The following is a 16,110-nucleotide window of genomic DNA, read 5'->3' on the forward strand; positions in this document are numbered from 1 at the left end:
CTGCCCCTTCTTCCTAGTCCTTCCCCAGACAGAATCAGTCTTCCTCCCCAGCACTCATGTCAGCCTTATTTATGAGGGGTTCGATCCCCTCAAATAGACTGTGATGTGCCGAAGGGCAGGATCCATGCTAGCATCTGCCAGGCCCTCCCCTACCAGTAACAACGCAAAGTAGAGTTGCCAGAGGCTAAAAGGGGATTCCAGGGACCAAAAATGGCGACCAAAAAAGGTTTTATCCCCAGAGACTGGTCTCAGACATGGAAATATTTTCACTCACGTGACCCATCTAAAATGGAACAGGGCCTATTAAAAAGAGTCGCAAAGACTCCATGCGTGGTGGGGTCATACAGGCTTTTTATTACTCCTCTTTGTCCTTTCCTGTACATTTCAAACTCCTATTTTGAAGTGAGTTAAGTAACTTTTATTGTCACCTGATTTTTAGCCCTGAAGTTTTCCTGTAATTTAAATTATAAAAATCATTCTTCACTTCCAGCTTAGTTGTATTTTCTCTACTGAACATGGTCCCCCTGAAATTGTTAGTTCTTAGACTATGCTTCACACAATGCCAGATTGCATCGCACCCTTATTGAAAGGATCTCCTTGTGCAGAGTGTGTGTGAGTGGGGGGGGGGGGGGGTTCTTGGAGGATGAAAAGCACCAGTTTTTAGCACATTAAAAAAAATCCTTGAGCTGTTTTGTTATTTTAATACTTTATCTTTGGCAGAGCAGAAAGTCTTTTTTAGGAATTATCTCTAAAACGATTAGCCATATGACTATTGCCAAGGACGTAATAGGTGCTCAATAAATATTTTAAAAATAGATTAAAATACTATGCACTTCGAAATGAAAGATAACTTCAGTCCATCTAAAACAGAAAGCAACGGGTATAGTTTCCGATTGCTCCTCTTTTGTGTTCATTAGAAATCACAGAGGGGCACATGGGTGGCTCAGTAGGTTAAGCATCCGACTTTGGTTCAGGTCGTGATCTCGTGGTTCCTGAGTTCGAGCCCCTCATGGGGCTCTCTGCTGTCAGCACAGAGCCTGCTTCAGATCCTCTGTCCCCCTCTCTTTCTGCACCCCCCGCCCCCACTTATGCTGTCTCTCTCTCTCAAAATAAATAAATAAATAAACATTAAAAAAATTAAAAAAAAAAAGAAATCATAGAAAAAGGGGAAAATGGGGAAAAGATCCAACACCATTATGGACTCTGCACTGATCAGAGCAGATGGTAATTTTGTGGATAGCGGTTTGATGCGCAATTATTTGAGGGATTTATTGTCATCACGGTTTAAAGCTGTGTCGTTACTGTATTACAAGATTGGCCCAGAGCCCTCATCTGATACCAAACTCTCCAGCCTCACCTCTGCTTTTTCATCAGCAGTCCACGCCCCGCTTCTGTCAAACTCTGTGCTGCGGTCCTGGCACGGACCCCAAACCTAAAACTCCAGCCAACTCCTTAACAACACACGACCTCCCCTTCACCTGCCAGATGCTTCTTGTTCTCAGACACTGCACCCTGAAATCGGGGGCTTTCAATGAGTTAAAAAGGGAAATATAGAATTACCTCGCTCTACCAGTATTTTAAGTGTTCTTGTAGACTTAATGAGAGCTCTTGTATAGAACCACTTGAACTCTTTCTTAAGATATGCTCATTTTTTTCTCTCTTTGATTGAGCTGTTGACCTTCTGGATATAGGACCAGCTATTACCTCGAGTATGTTTGGAACTATTCTTGCCCTAACCATTCTAAAATATAATTAGCATTACAACATTATTGTAGGAACTCATCCCCTTGGGCTGGGATCTCATTAGACAGCACAGACCGAGCAGACTCGTGCGTGCCTCACACTCAGGGGGAAAAATCTCTAAGAGAAATCCATGGCATTGGGGGGAAAGTTAAAACTGGTGATTTCGTGAGCCCTCTCTTGCACATTTCTCTGATTTGTCTAAGGATATAAACAGAGGACTGTGGTTCTTCTGTTTGAAAAACGAAAGCAACTCTGTTTTCTCAGAGCTCTGCTTATGCAATGTGGCTGTTCTCACAGCTCTGGGTCAACCAAAACCCTAAATAATGCATTTTAGAACTCTGGCTTCTCCCTCTAAGAAATGCATCTCATTTTAAGGCATGATCCCATTCGCGCTTGCAGCCACAGATGTTATAGGGAATGAATATTTTCCAGGGGGTAGGTAACAAATAGGGGGAAATTGAGGCCCAAGCAGGTGTAATACTTCATGGGTTATTCACACTCTTCCTTGAACATTCTCCACCTCTCCCCCATAGAAGATTTTTATTTTCTGCGTTGAAAATCATTTCATGCTGCCTGCTCGGTTATTTCAGTACGTTTCCTAACTTTTGGACCAATCCCAACTGTTATGAAATCTTATATGAATAATAATGAAGCTCTTCATTCCTGGGGATCCTGAAGGTTATCATTTTCGGTTCATCGCAGGGCGCTTTGGATGCCTCCTCGACCGAGTCCTAAATGATTGGAACCTTCAGGAGAAAGCTTGCCCGATTCTGCCATTCACCTCCTTTATGAGTCTATAATGCGTTTTAATGTGCAGAGATATGTCACATAAACAGTCATTTCTCATTATTATAATAACGCTTTTCCTTAATTGCAAAAATACATCTGACCTGAATTTATTCTTGTCATGGCTTGTGTGCACAAGCGGAGTCTTGTTTGCCTCTACATTATATTAATAATGTATAAATTAGCTTCCCAGTGCTGCCCAAATAAGAAGCAGAAAGGATTTATCTAAATCATGAAACATGAAATGAAGCTAACACTTTGTTAATTATATTTTAAGGGCAGTCTTGGCATTAGGCAGTGTAACAAAATTTAGGCCTAATTTTTGAGAGAAGATAACAGAAACCCCACTCAATTAACAAAACATTTGTTGAGCACCGACTGTGCACAAATTCTGAGAGGCAAAAGAGGCTAAGACAAATAAAATTGGCCAATTCAGTTCTATAGCCATAGCTAAAAGGCAATAAAGGGCAAGGTAACATAAGTGTTTTGATTTAGTGTCAGTTAGCTTATATATATTAAATTGAACCATATGATGGGGCGCCTGGGTGGCTCAGTCAGTTGAGCCTCCAACTTTGGCTCAGGTCATGATCTCGTGGTTAGTGGGTTTGAGCCCCGCGTAGGGGTTGCACTGAGAGCTCAGAGCCTGGAACCTGCTTCGGATTCTGTGACTGCCTCTCTCTCTGCCTCCCCTGCTCGAGCTCATGCTTGTTCTCTCACTCTCTCTCTCTCTCTCAAAATCAAATAAACATTTAAAAAAAACTTAAATTGAACCGTATGAAATTGACAATGTCTGACCCTTTTTCACCAAAAGAAGTGGCAATTTCATTCGATTCAACCTCATATTAATGCACTCTTAAAACTTACCAGGTCCTAAAACATTAGACTGTTTATTTTCTTTCTGTTTTTTAAATTAAAGTACTCATTTTAAGCTGTCATTATTAGAAAATCAATACAAGGTAAATACAAGTCGGAGATTTTACTCCTGTTTTTTTATTTTTATTTTTGTAGACTCAAAATGAACATAAGTTTGTAGTTTTAAAGTGTCTGATTATATTAGATATTTCTCTTTATTTGCTTTAGAGTCATGGACCCTGCTACCTGTCCTTCCATTCCATTTTTCATGCCATTCCCACTGTGATCTTCACGCAAAACCATCATCTCCGTTCCCTTCTTTTCTGCAGAAATGGATGTTTGACTGCAGAAAACTCCACTTTTTTGAAGTATTTCTCTATAGCGGATTAAATCTAATGTCCAGTTTGACCCAAAATTATAGGTTCCCGAGAAATCAAAACAAGCTGCCATTCACGTATGCCACTAAATCCATTCTTCTTATTCCTTCAACATTTAACAAATGGTTACTAAGCACCTATTTTGCACAAGCATTGAAGCTGGTCCTCTGCCAAATATGAAGTTGTATCAACAAAGATGTGTGCATTAATATAAATACAGATTTAATGCTAACTCAATACCAGGCACTGCTCCAAGCACTTGACATGTATTAATCTATTGAGCCCTGCCCAAGGGGGTGGGTACCATTGTCATATCCATTTTATAGATGGGGAAACACACCAGAAAAGTTAAGTGAGCTTCTAGAACCCAAACCCTTAACCAAGGCACCAATAATTTATCTAGTCATGGTGGGGGACCCATGTTAAAAAGTGTTTCTCCCAAACTATGGCCCCTAAAATCTGACCAATTCCCAGAGCCTGCAGATGCCCTAAAATAGTAAGTACCAACCCAGGCGACTCGTATACAACATCAGAAAACATTTGTACCTAACCTAATGGGTCTCCTCCCAGCTCAGGACACTGAAGCATGCCCCCTGGAGGCCCTCAGCACACCCCGGGACACACATGCTGACCTACACATTCCTGCAGAGTCACATCTTAACCCAAATCTTATCACAACCCTGCCAAAGGCCAGGCACTATCAAGAAAATGTTCACCCTTCTTCCCGTTAGGCCCCATGTGTGAACACTGATAACAGATCTAAATTCGAAGAAAATCAACAGAAGTCATCTCAGTCAACCTGAAAAGTGTAGTGACTCATTCACACCCTTTCACAGGGCTCCTACTGGGCGGCCCTCGTTCCCCGGAGCAAGCCTCCAGGCATCCTGCGGCCGGGGCACAGCTCGAGGACCAGAGGAGCCTTGACTTCCTTGTGCTCAGCATCTGAGTTGCTCAGCAAGCTGCCCCTGTTCTGTGCTGCCCATGACCCCCCTGCTTATGTCCCCAGGGCAGGCTAAACAAGGTTGCCTTGGAAAAAAGAACAGAGGAGATGCTGACTTTTCAGCCCCAAGAGTAAATTCCATCACTATGGAGCTAAAATCATAACATCTAAATTTGACTCGACCGGTGTCTGCTCTTATAAATACACACACACATGTGGATGCTGAAACCATGTGTGCGGACTGCCAACAACAAAACAAAACACAACATCTCATTAGAAAGACGAGCTGGTAGACCAACTCACTAGAACAAAGAAAAGAAAAGCAGGTACTCCAATTTCACCAAACACACACACACACACACACACACACACACACATTGGTGTAGTGAAGCCCACGAGAAAACTAGTTGCCCTGGCAATGAAGGACAGTTTATGTGCTCAAGGATTTTCTTGTTCAAATTTAAAGGAGCCACAGGAACTTACTGAGCTTCCGTGGGCTAAGTTTTAGGTCTCCGTCCTGAGACGAGGGTCTGTCTGGCTTCTATTTCAGCCTCTAGTAAAGCTGTAAGCAGAGTAGGTAAGAGCAACAGCTCGGGGGCCAGGCGGCCCTGGCTGGAGCGTCAGCACCACCATTTCCCAGCTGTGCCGCCCAGGTGAGTTACTTAACCATCAGTAATGGCGCCTCCATCTCCTCACCTGTAAAATGGGAGAAATACATCCAGAAAACGGACCTGCCTGGGTTTGTTGTGAGGATCTGGTGAAATAACACATGGTAAAACATTTGGAACGATGCCTGGTTCTGAGCAAGCCTTCCACAACATGTGAGTTATTTGCAACAATAACTTGAAATGACTTCCCGCATCCCACCTGAAACTGACTTCTTTGTTTTTACCGTAAGTCTCCCAGCACTGTAATCTCATTTTGTCTCCTTTTGTGTGCATGCAGAGGGAGGATGTTTAGCTGACCTTGGAATACAATCTCTCCTTTCATTAAGAACCATTATTAAGTCTCTTTAAGTTTCTCTCCTGCAGTAAATGATCCAGATGACTTAATCGTTCTGCTTTACATGCTTTAATCATTTATTTGAACTTCTCAACCACCCAGATTTAGTACACACAGAAATATCATCTAGGAAACGTTGGTTTCAAAATTCCTTATCATCTGCAGCCCATGAGCTCAAATGTTTAAAATCCATTGTTTGTAAGAGCAAACTAAAGGTCTTTACCGTATTAGTCAGTTGATTTTCCTCTGTCACATTGCCACAGTCACCTCATTCTCATCTGCATAGCTCAGCACAAGCCAAAACAGAAGAGACGGAAGGATGTTCGTTCATTCATCAAATGTTTATCGAGGGCCTACTATGTGCCAGGCACTGTGCTGTGCTATAAAATTACAAACGAGACTCTCTCTACTTGGAGAAATTTACAGCTTAGGAGGGAAGATACAGAAGTGAACAAATCATTGCAAAAATCTTCCATTAAATGATATAGTTGACTGAGAAAGTGCCAGGATACCCTTGGGGCAGAAGGGAGGGAGAACTCAGCTCTACTTGGTGGGTCTGGAAAGGTTACACAGAGAAAGTGACTTTGGAGCCACGTTATCGAGTGGCAAGGATTGGAAAAAGGAGGAGGAGAGTCTTTGGGGAAGATGGAACACCTAGGAACAATCTGAACGTCATGTCACCCGGGAACCTTCCTTGGTGCTATTATGACTGGGGCCTGGGGTCTAGGAAAAATACAGAGACACAAGGCTGCCCACCCTTTGGAAAGTCAGCAGGGAATGTCCAAGTCACGTGTAAAGAGTAATCTATGTATTCTTTACTGGTTATTTTTTAAAATACCTCTTAATATATGTGACATAAATGAGCTAAGATAATATTCATGGAGGAGTCTTCATTTTTAATTTTCTAGAAATTAATTTTCCAAGTACAATAAGATGGTAGCATTATTTCCATTATTTATGCCTGGCATAGTATGTGTCTACTCATTTGTTTACTTACTTAGTATCTGACCCCCCACCCCCGGCCAGAAGACAATCTCCACAAGGTTAGGGACTTTGCCTCTTTTGTTCTCACATCTGCTTCCCCAGCACCTAAAACAGTGTTTGATTCATGATAGGTACTCAATAAATATTTGTGGAGTAAATGAATGAATTTCCATGTGGGTGAAAAGAAACAATCATATCCTTTACTAATGAGGAAAGAGAGACCCTGGGACTTAAAACGGTTTTTCATGAACAGATCCAATTTGCAAAACTGGAACTGAAGTTTAAAAGCTATTTTTCTTTCTGAAGCTCTGCTTCTGGGAAAATCACAGCTGCCAGCTTAGATGGTGGTTTTAACTGCCCAGTTACAAATTCTGCACAGTTGTACATATTGGCAGAGCTCAGCTTCCTTAAATGCTCTTGGATCGCTAAGGAAATGGTGATTTTCCTTATTGATTTAACGCCATTTCTTCTTTTGTGAAAAATCCCATGTGCTGCTCAATGGAACACGTACAATAAAAACCAAACATTGGGGGCCAAAAATTAAGTGAGTCTCTCGTGTTCCTCTTCAGTCGTGTGATGCTAAACCATTTCTACTTTCAAGCTGGAGGGTTCAACCGTTTTCCCTTTTAAATTTAGCAGAGTGATTATTCCTCCTGGTGGATTGCATATATGCGCCTTTTGATCTGTGAAATAGCTCATTCCTGGGTGAACTTTAAGCTCTGAAGGAATGCCTGGAAAATACTGTTTACGAATCCTAGCAGAAATGTTTCACATTCTCTTTACTCCAAAATGGTGGCAGCAAACCACTCTCTCCAAGATTTTTCAAGAAGAGGGAAAAAGAACTTCGGGCCACAGCACTGTGGTAACAAAATGATGATCATCCCTCCCACGGATTTTACTCAATGGTCTCCTAGAAGCTATAGTGTAGGAAAGCCATCATCGGCAATTATTTATCACGAGCAGGATACTGAGCTAGGTCCATAGACTACAAAGAGGGAGGAGGCTTGGTTCCTACCCTCTGGAGCTGACAAATTAGCTGGCGAAGTAAGACACAAACCACCAAGTGAAATTCACGGTCACTAATGGACAACATAGTGTCACACAGGATTCCCAAGAGTCCAGAGATAGCTAGACAGCGTCTCTAGAGGAGATCGTCTTGAATTTGAGTTGGACCTTTAGTGGGGGTCTGGAGGAAGGAAAAGCAGGAGGCAGGAGGGTGGGAGGTAGGCACATCAACAGGCAATTATAAGGCACTGCCATGCCTTGTAGATGGTGTCACGTAGGCCATGCATGGACGCCATTGCCGGGGGCCCCACCTGGCTGAGGTGAAGGTTGTAGCAGGTAGGGTACGGGACAGATTGGGGACGGCCTCGGATGTCACTCTCAGAACTTAGTGCTTGATTCTATAAGGAAAGAGGAGTCATCAAGCTTTTGAGCAGAAAGGATATAAGCTAAGCGGTGCTGCAGAGAAATGTAATCAAGCGGGGATCCGTGCTGTGCATTTAATTGGGGGTTCTTCAGAACTGAGATAATGAGACCCTGACCTAGGCTGGGGACAGTAAGATTATCTCCATCACACGGTACATTCCTGTGCATACTTCTTAAGGATTTCTGCCGCATCGCACTCAGTATGCCTGCCTATCTCTGTCCTGTAAGACAGCGATGCTGTGATACTGCGTGCTGCTCAGAGGTGGCCTCATTCCTTCAGAGCCCCACGGTTTGCACAGGGAACAGGCCCAGGTGTGGTCTCTGCGCAAACCTCAGAGCCCACAAAGTCCACATCCTCAGTTTACGCATACAGAAGCCAGCTCATGAGTGACGGGTGTGGGACATGACGGGATCTCCTTACTCCACTTCAGCAATGCTTCCAAAGCAGGTCCAAAGTCTGCTTTGGGGTGTGTGTGTGTGTGTGTGTCCACATTCTGGCACCATCCAGAGGAATTTGGGTCCTACCTGAAGTTGAAGCTCCTCTCTTTACTCCACCCAGACCCCTTCCCTCCAGATCCTGCCTGGGCTCTACTTTATTTTTGTCAACTCCTGGCCTCGGCGCTTTCCCAAAACGCCCTCCAGCTTCTAGCCCTCTGCTCACACCCTGCTCTTTCTCGTGTCCTGTCCTTGACTGTGCCATCCCTTTTGGAGCGCTTTACAGCCCCAGCTTAAGCCTCACCACCTTCAGGACACCCCTCCACATACACCGCTGTCTCAGCCCCTGCCCTAGGTAGACCAAGGTCTCTCTCCTGAGAGCTCCGCGCTACCTTGCCCGGGGCTCTCTCGCCGTGTCCCCGTGGTGTCTTACAATTGCCTGTTTACCTGCCGGGCTCCCACCCTTCCACCGTGAGCTCCCTGCGGCCAGGGACTGTGGGTACCCATCACTGAACACCCAGCATCTAGCACGTACTAAGGCACATACTGGCACTTACTAGGCATTCCAATGCCTGATGAACGAATGAATGAATGACATTCGCCTTGCTGGTGCATTCATTCATTTAATAAACATTTAGGAAGCAATTGCTTACGATCAGGACTGTGGTCGTCAACATTTAAATGTCAAAATATACGACGGCACTCAAGTTCCAAATGATGTGTGCGTAAATTATGCATGTGGAATGAACATGCACACACAGCAAAGACTGCCTCCCTAGCTACAAATACCAAAGCTAGCAAATGCAGTAAACTGTGTACCAGATGTCCCTGAAATTGACAAAGAACCGAGAACCAAAAATGACAGTTAGCTCCATAAGGCCTGTAGAAGAAAAACGAAAAGAGTAAAAGAACAAAAGAACCTCCAGCAGAAGGAAGTGGCTATGGTTTTCTTCTATGCACTAGAGCTGGGGGTGGGGAGGATTTCTACAAGCATTCTATGCTGGGCAGGTTCATGTAAGTCTGAGTTCCTGAAGGGTTGGCTCTTAGGAGCTGTTAGGAAAATTCATTGCCATGCACGAGTCAGGGGACTGTTTTTTATTCCACCGGAAATTGTTAATGGGGACTGCATTAGTGGCCCCTTATTGTTCTGCCTGATGGAGAGACAGCAGGTTCACCCAAGCAGTTCTGGAACCCTGATCGCTGCCAATTAGGGGAGTATTGTCTGGCTGACATAATCAAGTGAGTATAAATATATTTATTGTGATTGGAAGGGAGAAGGGAGACAGCGGAAAGATTGAGGCAGAAGCTTCCACCCCTTGCCTGGCTCCAGCCTGGATCAAACTGAGCATTTCTGTCACCACGTGCTCTCAGTGAAACTGGTCACTGGCTTCCTGAGGCGGAATTCACAGTTGAGAATTCAGGACTAACTAGAATTGTTTTTCCCAGAAGGGGCCCTGTCTCTCCTTATTTTTTGCTCCTCCCTCCTTCCCCTTTTTTCATGTTCACTTCTGTGGAAGCTGAATAGAGAAGAGAGACCAGATGCTGCGTTGATCACATTTTAATTCTGCCCTGTCTGCCATGCTACCCCCACTTAGCTTATCCACAGTTCAAAGCGATCGCAGACAGAACTCACTCCCCTCTCTGCCTTCCTGACGTACGAGTCTGTCTGGCACGGGGTTTATTTCATTGTCGACCGTGGAACTTTTGTAGGAATATCTGTCATGTGTCTCAGAGCTGGGGTTGAAAGACCCTGATAAAAATAGTTTCCTGCAGCGGACCGATATGGGAGGGATTTCTCACATCTAAACGGCTGAAAAAAGGAGGCACGTTTAGTCACATCTGGTGACATTCTCGTCTGACTGGAGAGCAGGGTCTGTGTAAGCATCTGCACAGATTTAAAAATGCAGGCTGTACCCCCAAACAAATGGCTTGGTCGGATACAAATGGCCAAAACACATTGTCATGGGGAAGGTCAACAAAAGCACTGATCCCTGGGCTGAATTTCAATTCTGGTCAACGCAGGGCCAGTCCGTCCAACCCATGACTTTTGTTCTCTCATCCTTGACTATCAGACAACAGCATTTATAGAGCCGACTTGATTTCAGCTCTTTTCCTCTACACTTGACCTGTGAGTGCTGCTCTGTTCTTGGCACCTGCGGGCGGGAGACCCTTTCCAACGGCTACCACAGAGTAAGGAACCCCTCTCCCCCCCCCCCCAATTCTTTGTGTCCTGTTTGTTCCCTGCAGCCCATAGTTCTTCACAACTGCAAATTGCTCTCAGCCTGTCTTGACTTTGACAGGAACGATTTTATTACTGGTAGCACGGATATGACACATGACAATATAAGGCAAGGTGTAGATACACAAAATAAATTTATAGAGATCACTCAGCCTGAAGGCATCTGACCACCCTTATCCAGCCTGTTCCTGCTAAATTCTTCCTTCTTCAGCTGTTCAGGAATTGCCAAGGCCAATTGTCAAATTCTTTTTACCCAGCTGCCAGAAATAAGTATTTTGCTGAAATTTCAAGTCTTAATGGACAAAACACTTCATTTTTCTGTTTTCTACCTCTTGCCAGATGTATCATTTTTGGAGAACCAGAGCTCATTTATCTCCAAGGGAGAAAAAAAGTCATTCCATATTTACTGGTTAGCAAATTACCACTGAGAGTAAAAATACAGAGGAACTCTCACTCTGTTAATTAATGGGTTATTCGCCTTGGCTGAACCCTGGCTGATGGACAGCCACTGTTCCCTTCAAGTTGGCTTAATTTTCTCTCGTTGGTTTTTGTTTCCTTGAAGCAAGAAGATTTCTTGGTTCTTTCTTCATTTGATTCTGCTTTTGAGGGCTGTGCCTGTATCCTTTGGGTCTGTTTGTTTTGTAGGCCGGTCCAATTAAACCCCTAGCATTTATTGAGGAACCTGTCGTATCGGGTACTGCGGATTCCTCTGAAATCCTCCCGGCATGGAAGTTGGATGGAGTCACTTGTGCTAACTCTCCTAACCCATTGGTTTTCTGCCGTGTAGATGGGGCATGAGATAGCCATCTATCAAGAGATAGCGCCATGTCAGAAACCGAGGCTGGGTTCTGTAGTCACGGAGACCCGGGCCATACAGCAGTGCGATTTGGGGCACCTTCCTGTCCCTTCTGAGTCCTGCAGCCCTCACTATAGATCCTGATGGGAACAGCAGAACTGTCTGTTCTTCTGTTCTTTGCTGTTCTCCATAACGAGATGGAGCCAAACAGGCAGTGAAGAGTCTGGTCTGACCACGTGATGCTGGTACAAGTTACAGACAGCTGTAAGAAGGTATTTGGGGCCTGGGCATTTAGGTGGCATTTACTATTGTATTTGACGCGTGTCGCTTAGTTACAGGGATAAACCCTCTTGAACACACATGAAGTTCTGGACCTGATGGGGCATTAATTACATCTCACCTCATTTTGATTCTTTTTACTCAGGGTGCTTCCTACTAGGAAATGATCAAAGAAAAGCCAAAAGTCCCCTTAATAGCATTACGCCAATGTCAGTTTCCTGGTGCTGATATCATGCCGTGGTGACGTACGATGTCACCCCCGTGGGAAGAAGATGAAGAGGACAGGAGACAAATTTTTGCAACTTCCCGTGGGTCAATAGTTATTTCAAAATAAAAAGTTTAATGAGAGAGAGAGAGAGAGAGAGTATGGAATGGCAATTGTAGAAATGGGTGCTCGTGTTGGTTTTTACTTCCTGGCTGAACAAACATTTACATTTTGTTTGCCTCTTCCTCCCCTTTTTTGCATCTCGACCTTGTGAGCAGTCAGCCATAAAAGGGCTCATTTTTCTGTAGAAGAGAAAAAGGAAGCAGAGGGGCCAAGAGAACCCCTGCCAACATTGGGTTAGAAGGCCTACTTCCTGTCTTTCCCCACTCTCTTTACCTACACAAACTTACCTTCTGCAATCACAGTCCCTTCGTCCTTCCTTCCCACTTGAGAGGAGATACCTACAAGTGAGCCCCTCCACCTCCATGAGATGTCCATCCCTTCCTTGTGTTTCCAGAGCTCAGTCCTTGTACATAATAGCCCCATGTGAGTTCCTTCCAACCCTGGTTTAATAACCACCTGTCTGGCAATGGCTTCCAACTTTATATGTCTGCTCAGACTTGTACGCTGAGATCCACACCTATATATCCAACCCCTGACCAGGAATCTCCACCTAGATGTTTCCCAAACCTTTCAAACTCCTTCCAAATTATCTTTTTCCTCCGAGGGTCCCTTAACTCTGAGAATGTTATCACCGTCTACCGTATCATCAACAGCAGAAATGGGAGAGCCATTCTGGACCCACACTGGTCAAATATGGTAGCTGCCAGCCACGTGTACTATTCAGTACTTCAAATACGGTCGGTGCAAATTAAGATGGGCTGTAATTATAAAGTACACACCAGAGTTAGTCCAGTAAAAAAGAATGCCCAATATTTGTCGTACTTTTTATTGATTTCATGTTGAAATGATAGTATTCGGGATATATCATGTTAAATGAATTATTAAAAATGAGTTGTTGTTTTTAATGTGCTACTGAAATATTTAAAGTTGCATATGTGGCTCGCATTTGTGGCTTGCGTATTTCGGCCGGAGAGCGCTGCTCTAGACTCCTTTCTGCCTCTCAGCCACCGCCGGTTAGTCGAAGTAATACACCAGGGACAATATTAGTGAAGTGCACAGGCTGAATTTGAATTCTGGCCCTGCCGTATCTCGATACACGTGAACTTGGGCAATTTTGTTGCCTCTTTGCTCCTGAGTTTCCTCATACGTCAGATGGGTATAATAACAGGACTTACTCCTCGGGATCTTGCAAGCGTTAAATGAGATAACACGGAAAGCACTTACCCTGGAATCAAAACCCAATGTCAAGAGAAGGAGCACAGTCTCTCACTGTCAGATTTCAGGCCCTCACCGTTTCTGACCGAGTTCCACCTCGCCCTCCAGTCCTTCATGCTGCACCAGACTGAACATTTCCGAATGCAAATGTTAGCAACCCTTTCAGTGATTCCTCCTCACCCTTGGCATAAAGTTCAACGTCCTTGGCAGGCTGTGCAAGGCCCTTCATGATCTGCCCCCCCCCCCAATCACCAATCCCATCTCACGCCAATCCACTATGGTTATAATGAACCAGATGGTCTCCCCAACTCCTATTTACATGGATCATTCCCTCCATCGGTGATGTATGTGCCCTCGACCTGTCTGCAAGGCTCAGTTTATTTGTCATCTCACTCGGGAACCTCCCCCTTGTCTCTCCTGCACCTGTACCCTTCCCAGGGGGGTTAGGAACTCTCCTCTGGGCTCCTCAACCACTTGAGATTTGGCTTAACTGATCTCACTTGCTTGGTCAACTTGTGTGTCTTTCCATCAAGACTGGGAGCCAGCTAAAGTCTAGGACCGCTCTCTAATCCACTCTGGATCCCCACGGAGCACAATGGCTGGCACAAAGTGCGGCCCAGTAGATGTCTGCTGAGCGAATGCATAAAGCATAGGAGATAGTCCCGAGAGAGGTAAGGAGAGTGAAAGCCCAGTGAGGTCAAGCAGCAGAAAATATGAAGACCAGACTGAGGAGAAATCACCACTCCTCGGCCATGCAGACAGAGTTAGCAGAGAAAAGGGTCTGGACAAGTAGTCAGTAATGGAGGATTAGAAATAAAAGAGAATAAAAAAGAGAAGATCAAGAGGGGAACAGAACCCCATTTGGTACCACTGGGGGTTCAGTAGCTTCCTCTACAGTGGCCAGGAAGAGGCAAAGCTCTAGAAAAGCACAAATCATATTTAAAAATAATAATAAAAAAAAAAAGGATGATGTATCAGCAACCAATTCAAGGATTATTTGTCATCGGGACTAGAGACACACCTAATATAAGTAAATGTCAACCTGGTGACTATGTGACAGGACTACTAATAATTCACTGGGGCCGGTGCCCAGGAGGTTTTTTTACTGTGGTGCAAATGCCAAGCGTGGAAAAATTTGACAAGTTATAGATACGAGAGAGCAGATAGTGAATTTGAGAATAACGATGTGAAATGCCAGAATAATCACAAGAGAAGCATCTGAATACGTAAGAAGGCTTAGAGGATTCCTGCTTTAACACAAATATGGATTACAAGAAAATTCACTTACAGAAACTGAAATTCCAATCTATAAAACCCACTTATCAAAACACGTAGTATTTCAGAACGCATAACAGGAAGAGCGTGCTTTTTGGCCCACACAACATTGAAAGTGGCAAATAACACACGAAAGGCAGAGAAAGTGGGAAGTATGACATTTTGTGGCTCCCCGCATATACGAATGAGAGACTATATGCTTCTCCATGCCAACCATAACGTTCACAGGAACACCTAAAGGCTCCATTCCAAGATGGCGGGTCTCATGCCACAGATTGGCCCGCTCCCCAGTTTTTATGTCAGAGACCTAACAGGGCAAGCATTGTGTGATGTGAAGGGCAGCAGAGAGAATGGACAGGACAGGGTGGAAAGGTCAAATGATTGCTTGCCATTAATCTTAACAAGGCACCGTCTACCACTTTGAGATTCCTGTGGAGAAGGTAAACATTTGGGGTATACTTACACTAGAATGTTTGTCTGAAATTCAAGTGGAACCGGGCATTCTGTATTTTATCTAGCGACCCTACTTAGTGAGGGCTACATCTCCTCGCTCCTACTTTCCGTGAGCCACAGCCTGTCTCAGTCATTGTTAGCTATTGTGGAATATGCACAAAGTAGTGGGAGCTAGCAAGCATGGAGTGCCTCCTATGTGCCAGGCACCATCCTAAGTGCTTTGGGTGGTATTTCAAGTATTCAAATATCTTCACTAGAACACTAGAAGACAGGTATTATTATCATTCCTGTTTTAAAGATGAGAAAACGGAGACCCAGAGAGATTAAATAACTTTCTCAGGATCACCCAGATAGCTGGTGGGACAGCCAGGACTCGAATTCTAGTAGCCAAACTCCAAAAGGCCAGGTGCTTGCCCACCTCACTGAATGTGGCGGCAGCACCAAGCAAGGGGTAAATACACCGAGTCCCCCAGAAGAACGAGAGAGGAGAAGAGCACAGGGTATGACAAGGGCAGACCCCGAGTAAGGTGTAGAAGGAACAGTTGCAGTTAGACCCGATGCCTTTGTTCAAGTTGGAAAAGTGTGCCCCTAACTTTGGGCAGACGCAGCCCCACATCAGGACTCAAAGTTTGATAGAAGAGCGCCGGTTGGATTTTAGCCCCCACGGCAGGCTGAGCCACAGGCCCTTGTGCAGTAAACAACCTGCACAACGGTACATAGCAACCTGAGTCAGGTGACGGAAGGAAGACCACTGCAGAGGTGAGGATGGAGAGGGAGTGCTTGGAGAATAATGAGAAGCCATTTCCTAAGGCATGTGTGCATGGGTGTGTGGTATTCTGAAGTCCATTTGGACTTAGATCCCCATGGGATGAGGAAGAGATTGCTGAAGACCTAAAATGGCAAGAGGAGAGTCTTGAGCAGATCTGGGAGGTAGTGCGACAACATGGCATCGATTCTTGAGTGGGAAAATGACTGTCA

The 16,110-nt window shown here is 44.6% G+C and overlaps 1 protein-coding gene across 4 annotated transcripts in view; it reads left to right on the forward strand.

The window, feature by feature from the left end:
• GRAP2 (GRB2 related adaptor protein 2) overlaps nt 1-16,110 on the forward strand; it is a 63,383-nt gene that overhangs the window by 14,684 nt on the left and 32,589 nt on the right. The window contains exon 1 of one of the 4 annotated variants that reach the window (XM_045465905.1): nt 9,425-9,786. The exons of the other annotated variants lie outside the window; for them this stretch is intronic. The gene's annotated coding sequence lies outside the window, so the exon portion shown is untranslated. Of the gene's footprint in view, nt 1-9,424; nt 9,787-16,110 lie in introns of those variants that run through there. 4 annotated transcript variants of the gene reach the window in all.

The sequence above is a fragment of the Leopardus geoffroyi genome, chromosome B4, assembly GCF_018350155.1.
Source record: "Leopardus geoffroyi isolate Oge1 chromosome B4, O.geoffroyi_Oge1_pat1.0, whole genome shotgun sequence".
NCBI classification, from domain to species: domain Eukaryota; kingdom Metazoa; phylum Chordata; class Mammalia; order Carnivora; family Felidae; genus Leopardus; species Leopardus geoffroyi.